Genomic DNA, 10,059 nt, shown 5'->3' with positions numbered 1-10,059 from the left:
TCTTCCGATTTTTCTCTTCAGGATTTTAGTTTTTAATTGTGACAACTCATGCCTAACAAATTAATACATCAATTCTGTAAGTTACCACCTAAAATTTAAGGCTTATAATTAAAAGAGCTCAGTCACAACATGGTTAAAAACATACAAGAAACCTTCTAAGAGAGTACACAGCTATTCTCAGTATAGTTCCTCACAAACCTTTAACACAAAACACTGCTCTAGAAGTCCACCACCACCCCAACACCAACCACACTTTGTGAAAATTAGTTCTTAGCATTTGCAAAACAGATTTTCATAAATTAAATAATACAAAAGAGGTTCATTAACTTATTACATTTTTTAAATTACCAAGCAGTTCCCACAGATTACTGACAGAATACCAATAAATACCTAAAATTACTCAAGCAGCAAAACTATTACACTTCAGTATAAGAACTATGACAGTAAAAGCTGTCATACTTCACAAAAAAGAAAATAGCCTTCCTTAAATTCTACTGCTGAAACTTTTTGACAAAATTACTAATTTAAAGTTCCAGTAAAGCTGTGCAGCAGAGATTCTTTATGAATACAGTCAGAAAGTAACTAGTAGTGTTTCTGGTTTTGTATTCTTGCTCCTCAAGTCTGCAGTGGGGAAGACTGACTTGTCCCCGTGCCATTGCAAAAGGGTTATGTAGTGCTAATTAAAATAGAACTGAAGGAATCACCTCCACATTACAGTGTTTGACCTGGAGTCACAATAGATGTAATGCCGATTTTCAAAATTAACACTATTTCCATAGCAATTCTATGGAATACATTCATGTACCTCAAAGCAAACTATGAATAAAGCTAGCAACTTTTAAATAGCCCAGACGTCAAACTATTTCTCATTTTTCTCTTAATCTGAAAATAATTTAATTCACATACAGACTACTTTCAATTGCTTCTCTGAAGCTGCAATTATGACTGAACTGAACCCTTCTGATACAGCACCAATGCTCTGAAAAAATACTAACTTTAACTACTGTACATGTAAAGAAAGCAATCTACAGGAATAACAAATAGGGGATTCGGGTAAATCGCATCTGAACACTCAATGTAAAATCATCCTTTCGAAATATACCACAAAGCTTTTAAAAACAGAGTCCTAAAAGAGAGAATTACAGTGTACTACAGCCCCAGGAGTGCATCATCTCTGGTAAAATCCCTACATCTGTTCAACTCCATGGCATGATCATCCTGAAAGCAAGACAATACACAAAAACACCACCACCAAGATTGATCCCAAGTTCTGAGAAAGTCTAAAGAGATTTAGGTTTTTATTTGAGATATTCTTCATTCACTGCCACACGATGAAAACAACTCTACGGTCCCAAACTGAAAAAAAAAAAACAATTAAAATATTTCAAACTTCCTCTACATTTCAAAGGAAAGTCTTCATAAAAATAGGAGTTCCCTCATATTAGTCTACCACAGAAGAAAAACTTGTTCAAAATATTAGCATCAGCAAAGTAATTTATGAAACAAAAGCCTTCATTTGTTCTACGTAACACCTACAACAATGCCTAGCTGTACATTTCATCATACAACACTGCGTTTTATCCTATAGAATTAGTGTCAAAGGAAACCAACACAGAAGTGTCAGGCACTCCAAGCAAAAGGAGTGAAAGACTTTTCTTTTATAGTGGTTTTTAAATACAAATTTAGGGGTGAATATTCAGCTTCTGAGCTACTTCTAGCAAGGAACAGTATAAATTTCTAGCAGATCATATCAACAGTACATCTCTTTTCCACAGCATGCTTTTTCAAAATAAATACTCTTTATAACTTAATTTTTACAAATGGCCTTCCACACAGGAAACAAATTATTTAACTTATTGAAGTACAAGTGTGCTAAAAAGCTAGTTAAAATAAAATATGAAGAACTAAAATTCACAAACATTGCCCCTAATTGCAAGCTTTTTTTTTTCTTTTATCTTTTGGCCCCTTCAGAATGCTATTCTCATTTTAGTCCTTTTGTACTGTGATGAATGAAATGGGTACTGATGCTTTGGAAATAAAAGACACACTCCCTTCACCAGGAGCAGGTGCTATCCAGCAACAACCATTTGCACAGTAGCTTCTTCACACGTAAAAATTTACACAGGAACATACATAGCAATAATTCTTGGGAGTCCTCATTTGTGATTCTCCAGAACAACAGCCCAGCTGCAGCAAAACTACATGCATCATCCCTAAGGTCAACTTGGAAACCTTGCTTCCTTCTGTAACAATTTAAAGTTTATAAAGTCTAACTATGAAGGAGTCAACTTTTGCAGTTAAGCCTTAGTACCCGATGAAAATTGAATACCAAGAACACATGCACCTTTTTTTCACCGCTTTCTTTTTTCTGTTGATACTTTATAGCAAGACTGGGTATGGTTATCGAGTACAAATTGCCCCTGACACTTCCGGGCAGAAAAACTTTTATTTCATTAGTAATTAGACACAATGTTTTTTCCTTAGTAAATATATTGTTATGCATTTACTGTGATACTTGTTAAAATAACTCTAAGATGATTTAAGAATAAACAAAATGCATATGAAAATACAAATGTATAGACACAAATATATATATCTGTGCTAAGTGGTAATAATTTCAGGCATCAGTTTATTTAAAAAAATGAAATTTTTTTCCATCTCCAACTTTGATAGTTTACTTACTGGATAAATCCAGTTGAGAAGGGAAGGAAAAGATGAAAAATGGCAAACTAATAACTCAATCTTTTTTTCTTTATGGTATTTGAATTTATTTTGTTGTTGGAAAAGAATGACAAGTTCAAATACATTGTAAGAAGGAAACAATACAGCCTGCTTCACTTCTGTGTGAAGCTGAGATATGAAGACTGATTAGCTAAGCATGCCATCTAACTAAATGACATTCCTGTACAACACAGAAAGCCTACCCTGCTAAGCACTGTCTTCCTTTGGTTTGGATTCATACACTTGTGGAAGGGAGGGGAGGCAGAGGAAATAAACACACACACCCTGAATTAACCAGAAGACCAAGGGAGCCACCTGCAGTTAGCAATCTAGAAGCAAATACGTTATGAGCTTGTAGGTTTTTCTTTCTCTATTCAATCAATGCATACAGTTCAGCTAGCAGAATATATCTGTGTTCATACTAGATTCCTTTCTGAAACTGAGGCTTGCTGTCTCATACCTACAAATACAGCTGGGTTACAGGAATTCTTGCCAAAACTGAGTCTATTTAAAGCACACCAAATTCAGATTCATTTTGTAAAAGTACTAATCCATTTTCCTTTTCTTTTAAATACCAAAAGTAAATGAATGCAGTTTTCCTTGAAGTATAGTGGTGCACCAACCTCATCTTTGGCTGCTGCTTATCTCTTTACTAAGTAATGGCTGAAAAGATAAACAAAACTTTATTCTCCTCACTAAAAATGTTTCATTACATGAAACAAAAAGGAAGGGCTGATGAAGAAAGATGCCTATTTCATATTGATATTTGGCTGTCAAGGACAACAGGGAGTATAAGCTTTAGAATATTCAGAGGAACACTGCACAGAGGTAGAATCAGTCTTGAAATACTTATATCACTTCGATGGCAGAATAAAAATTTCAAAACTGCATTTAGTGCATGCAAACATTATTTCTGTGAGAATGTTTGAAGCTAACATTCATTTTGAACAAAGAGAGAAAACTATGCTTCAGCAGACTAATTGATCACAGAGGTTGAAAAAATAATAGAACTGATGTCAGAAAGATAAACCTGTTAACTATGGGGGCAAAGGGAAGGAACAAAAATCAACTGATTCAACAGTATCTACTGCCTTGATTGAAACTAGCCTTTCTTTTTCCCTCTCCTCAACATGTGGCAGAGGTGTAAATAGAAAGAATATAAGTTATTCTAGAACTTAAAAAAATTCTGCACAATAGCATATCATCCATTTCGAATGGGTTGTTTCACAGAAGAAAACAATTACATGCTGCTTTCTTCAGCAGATCAAAAACCACCCTGCTTTATATCAGATATACAACCCAAAACACACAGCTTTAAAATGCCATTTCTGACTAGGTGACTTGGTAGTCAGATCTATTTTCCCTTCTTACACAAAAGTACCTTGCACAACTGAATTAGAAACCACAACGAGGTTCAAAAGACAGAAACTACTGTGAACATTCAAAGGCTCAATGAGCAGCAGCAGCAAAAGGGCCTCAAAGAAAACTCACTCAAGACTGCACATGGTATTCCACATGTGAACATCTGTATCATGTTAGCCACTAAGACTACACTATTTACTTGCACATGAGTATTACAGAATTAACATGTTAATAGAGTCAACAAAACGTGTTCAAAAAAGAAGAGTTGTTTTAATTAAAGCCTAATAGAAATATCCTAAGTATATTGCATCTTCCTGGTTAATATGGTCTATTTTAACATGCACAGAGAAATTAAATACAGTTATGTCTTACATATTGCTCTACTATAGAACTTTTTGGGGAAAAGTATCATTCAAATACTGAAGTAGGTAAGCTACTCAAATTTTCTGGCATTTTTTCTTAACAATGGAAAAGAGAAATTTAAAGTAAAATAAGGTGTTCTTGTGGGTGCTGCCAGCAAGGGAAAATAAAAGCTGAAGTTGGTGGGAATAGCAGCCCACCTACATTCTGGCCTTTAATTCACAAGAAAGCCAACATTTAGACCTTAAATGCCATCTATTCACACAGAGTAGGCAGCAATCAAAAGACTGCCAGAGCTCGGGTTTTAATAATTCACTTTAATTAGAATGTAGTCATCCAAACATTTTAAGGTAGGAAAGAATAATGTACAGAAATTTCACCAGAACTGAAGGAATTCCTGATAAGCTACCCCAAACAAATGCAAACAGAAGACAATAGTCAATGATCTACTAGTAGGGAAAAAAAAAAAAAAAACAACTGTTACTATCTTTTAAGTAGGATTTCACCAGCAAGCTACAAGAAAATCAAGCAGACTCAGGAGGAAAACTCCACTGTATGATCATGTAACTTGTGGTGAAGAATTCAAGATGCCGAGGACCTTTTGCAACACCATTTTACCTTCCCTCTTCAGGGGGACAAATGTTGTATTACATCAGAAAAATGAGGAGTGGATGATAAAAACTTTGACTGCTGGAATCATTTTAACTGCAATAATAGTTTTGTATTTTGATTAGACTTAACACTTTCAATACGGTACAAGTAAGTGTTTGCCTCCATGTAAGGTTTGTATACTTTGTTATGAAAACATTCAGTCCAACACCAGCATACATAAATATCACCCCACCTATGTACAGTAAAGGCCAGTATTCCACCTTCATTTATTTTTAGGGCCTGTCCCCTTCCGATTGCCAACAAATTTTAAAGCTGGATTTACCTTATGTCCACAATAAACTCATCTGGATAACCATGTTTATCTGTTCTCCATAAGTACAAGTTTTTGAACTGTTGATAGTCTAACCTTTGTAGCCTAAAACAAAAACTATTAATAATGTTTTTTGAAGGTGATAAATAATGTTGAAAAATAGGATGTTGATATTACTTTTTTCTTAACCTCATCATGTCATACGTTGCATCTTCCCCAGAAGTAACGCTGTTTCCCTCAACTGCTCTTCAGCTTTCTTGGTATGTTTGCTATGGTCTTCCTTCAACTTTTGAAACAACATTTCATGCTAATTTCCATTGCTCGTTTCAACTCTATCCCTCCTCAACCAACAAGACTTTTTTTTAAAAATTAGTTTAGATACTAAATTCCTGGCACCAACTCAAAACATGAACAGGTTAAAACTAGAATTTAGTTAATCCTATCATTTGTTACTAATTTTTCATCATTACTAATGGTTTTTAAGTTGAGCTACAGATGAGTCCTAAAAGTTGTTCACAGGAGATGTCAAAGGTAGGACTGAGCAGTTACCCAAGTCTCCATATACTAATTACTAAGACAAAACCATATTAAAATATGATATTTAATACATTTTATATTGTGCATATATTATTACATTATACATATAAAAATAAAAAACTGAATATTTTGTTCAATTATAGTTTTCATCAAAGTTTGCATTTTCTCTTGTCCTCTTTCTCTCAAACTCTCATAATGTGGAAAATAGAGGTCAGCTATCAAAACCTTACTTCAGTTTTGAAAACTATCAAAAAAGATGGTTGCATTGTATTTTAAAAGTCTCATCATAAAGAAGCAACATAACCCTGATGGAGAAGTTTTCCCTTGAGGTGAGTTGGATGGATAATGAATTCTGTACTGGAACAATCCCAGTAGTTACAGACTATTATGTACTAATTACTACCTTTACAGATCTACTGTACACATAATTAATTTCTTCAGAGCACCACTATCATTCTTGACTGGTAAAATACACAACCTAAATTACAAGAGCCAGAAATTAACATGATCCTTTAGGGAGAAGGCATTAACTTGCTTCGTAGTGTTTTGCAATTAGACTATCAATCAACTGCTGAAAAGCGATTTTGATAGCAGCAGGTCTTACCTGAGACCCCAAGCCTATGATGTATCACAACTTATCTACAGAGCCATAACATATATTAATCCTTTACTTTTACCTGCTAGAAGACACTTTATCATACAATTACATATGCTTTTAATATTAAAAAAAAAAATGAGGATCAGCATAGGGAGTTTTTGAGACCACATTCCACAAAGCACCACATACATCATTCTGCTGCTGATGGTGTGTTCTTTTCCCTTACACGGGTAGCCAAGGATAAAATTTGATATCAGTTAAGGAAAAAAAAGAAAAATTTAGAAAAAGAAAGTTCTAGCTGCACTACATAATATGGCCTGCTTAAATGATTTCAAGGATTTGCCCTTAAGTAGGTTTTGCCAAGACCATTAACATTACAAAGCCCAACACCTAAAATGAAAAGATGTTCTAGAGAAATATAAACACACACACCCCCTACCCTGACAAAAAGCAGTAGCCTAAGCCTCCAAAGTTGTATAACCAGTCTGTATTAATATACTGAGTATAAATTGTTATTCAGCTTCATTACACTATTTCCCTCACTAGGTAATTACTATTACGCATTTAATCAATGCCTAATTTTTTTTGTTTGAGAATTTTGATCATGGGGCCATCTAAAGAACTGAACTAAGGGCATTCTTAGTTGATGATGCACCTCATAATTTCACTGTGTATTAACAGAAAAATAATGACTTAAAATCAGACAACAGATTCACAAGGACAAGATGCATTTATCTGACCTCTTGGATCAGCTCTCTCCCATTATTAAGGAATACTATGTCAGTCAGCATAATACATTCACATTCACATACATGAACATTCACAGAGATTATTTCATACTTTCTTTGCTCCATAAACTGGAAAGGATGATTTTTTCTTGTTGTTGTTTTTAAATTAGGAAAACATTTATGCAATCACACAAGTTTTAAAGGAAAAAAACCTTCCTATGTAAAAGTTAGCCTATATGTTAAAAGCAACTTGCCTGAGGAGACTGTTGCTTACAGGTAAGATACAACCATTTTAAAAATAAGAAGATAATACTGAGCTAACAACAGCTCAAAAAAATTCCTTCCTCTTGCTATTTAAATATCAAAACAGAAATAAAGCAATGATAACACTATTTTGCAAACCAAATACTACTGAGCCTGAAATTTTCAAGTCGTGACTCAAAAGCTGTAAAAGGATGATGCATGTTTTCACCAGCTAAATCACTGCTTTCACTTGAAAGTAACACATGAATCACAGCATAAAATTCTAGGTGATACTAGATTCTTGGAATTAAGCAGGTTGAAAGAAAACAAGTAACTGATAGGAAACTAATACCATCTTTATTCTTGCCCTTTGTGCATCTACACAAGCAGACACACATCTACGTGTTTCACTGACACCCACAATGCAGTAGCTGCCCCACATCTTCACACCACCCCACTCATTAATGACCCCCATTCACTTTCAGGTGTGCCTGACCTGCAGTATCATCTACTCACCAAAATCGTTTGTGAAACTCTAATCATTGTTTCCATCTCCATATCTGGAAGCACAACTGCAAGCTCAGAACACTCATTTAAGCTCTTTAGTGAAAATTTGAAGCCCTGGAGTCCATTTGTCAGAGACCCTTAAAAGGTATTCAGATCATGTCTAGTTCTCTGGAAGAAAAATGGAGAAAGTTCTCCCAGATTCTACTGAGGTAGTGATAATTACACCTCAGATACCTTAGTTCAAACCACACGATCTCCAAATCCTGCGAAGTCTGAAAGGGAATACTTCTTAATGATTTCATTGCTCCTTGTATAAGAGATGTTTTCATAACTGTGCAGATAACTGATTTCAAAGACCAAATGCTGTAGTTTGACCTTTACTATTGATTTGAACCTAATTAAATACTCTCTACATATTCACAGGGCACCAATATTAAATATTTAATGTTACAGTAGCAAGTAAAGATTTAACCTTATGCAAACTTTTGAAAACGAAATTTGGATCTACGTGTATTTGAAGTTAAATCACTATACCAGTCAGGGATCATTTCTTTTGTTCCTGGTGCTCTGTGATTAAACATTCTTATGTTTTACCTGCAGCTGATGATCACAATAATTCATTAACTGATTTTAAAAAATGCTTCAGAAGTATCATTGTACGACTTGCCCATCTCCCTCTACTTCTGGTCTCCCAGAGTAGTACTTCCCTGCAGCTTTGGCCACCTTCCTTGAAAACAGGCAGTACTCAGATAGTTAAGGAGCACATAGTGTAGTGACAACCAACATTTACTTTAGAGTATCTTAAAACAAAACTACACTAAATGAGGAAAAGCCCTGAAGTTTTATTCTCATTGCGCCAGAGAATCATGAATAAAATTCAGAGGTTTAATCAAATTTGAGTGCTGCAACCTATATGGAATTACACATTTTTAATACGTGTGTATACTATCATTTGTTTTACTTCAGTTACTATTCCCACTGGCATTCCACAATGCCATGAAATACAAGATAGTAAACACTAAGTCATCACAATTGCTTTTGGCAATTGTCAGTTCTCTTCCACTCATCCGTTTATTTGTTTTACATGCTGACTGTGTTCTTAAGAGAGCATAAAATGCCTAACTATTTGCCTTCCTGACAGTCTCCTCTAATGTATTAGAAGATCACACCAAGAAATGGGACTGAATCAGAAAAGAAATTTGATCCTAGATTATTCCTGAAATAAGTGTTTGGGGGATTAATGAGCTGCTGTTAAGGCAAAAGGTGAGGAAGAACTACGAATATCATTTCATGTTTCCCTTTGCAGATAGCAGTAACAGAAAAAAGTTGCTTGTGGAATGCAATTATTTGGGCCTGTACTGCAGCTAAATGCTCTGAGACTCTTCTGGACTTGTAGTATGTTTTCAAGTTTTAAGGAAAACTTGAACTCCAAGAAAGACAATATTGACTTTCTCTATTTGTCAGTCAAATAAGATTTTAATATCCTGGGTAGTATCTAGGACCATTTTTAACAGTCTTCTCATCCTTTGTTAGGGCATGTTATTTTCTACAACCATTAACAGAGAACAACAGAGGGAGAACAGGAAAAATATCTGCAAGGCTATCACCACAGTAAGCTATTTGGAGAATTTGTTGTTTGTAGTTTCAGAACTGTGCAACTATGTCCACAAGAATTCTTCTCATATGAAACCGACAGCTATGTCAAAATTTCAGGAGGGTTTTTTCCAACACTTTTAATGAAGAAGCTTTTCAGGAATTCAGAAACATTTCTTCACATTTCTGATGAAAGAACTCTGCTCAAGGCAGGAGCCTGTCATTTTCATAAAGGAGGGTCTCGTGCCATTGTAAGTGTTATCTGCTGCTAGGGGTTCTTTCCCTTAAAGGCTTTCCTGTCTTCACATCACACTAAAACCAGTGACAAACTCCACATCATTCTAACCTCACTGTAATGCTATTAAGCAAGAATATGTCCAACTGTAGAAAATGTTTTTGTATTACTATGTGTAGCATCTGAACATTTAGAGCCAAAAGCGGGAAGCATTGTAAAAGCAGAACACTAACAGCTCCAATTCAGTGGCTCC

The 10,059-nt window shown here is 34.9% G+C and overlaps 1 protein-coding gene across 1 annotated transcript in view; it reads right to left on the bottom strand.

The window, feature by feature from the left end:
• The window catches only part of LOC103781761 (protein diaphanous homolog 2-like), a gene marked incomplete at both ends in the record, with an annotated part of 130,801 nt that overhangs the window by 102,761 nt on the left and 17,981 nt on the right, over positions 1–10,059 (bottom strand). The window lies entirely within an intron of this gene.

Source organism: Merops nubicus, unplaced genomic scaffold (genome assembly GCF_000691845.1).
Source record: "Merops nubicus isolate BGI_N331 unplaced genomic scaffold, ASM69184v1 scaffold7871, whole genome shotgun sequence".
Taxonomy (NCBI): Eukaryota; Metazoa; Chordata; class Aves; order Coraciiformes; family Meropidae; genus Merops; species Merops nubicus.
The sequence above is the reverse complement of the archived record's forward strand: the minus strand, read 5'-3'. Positions and strand labels throughout refer to the sequence as shown.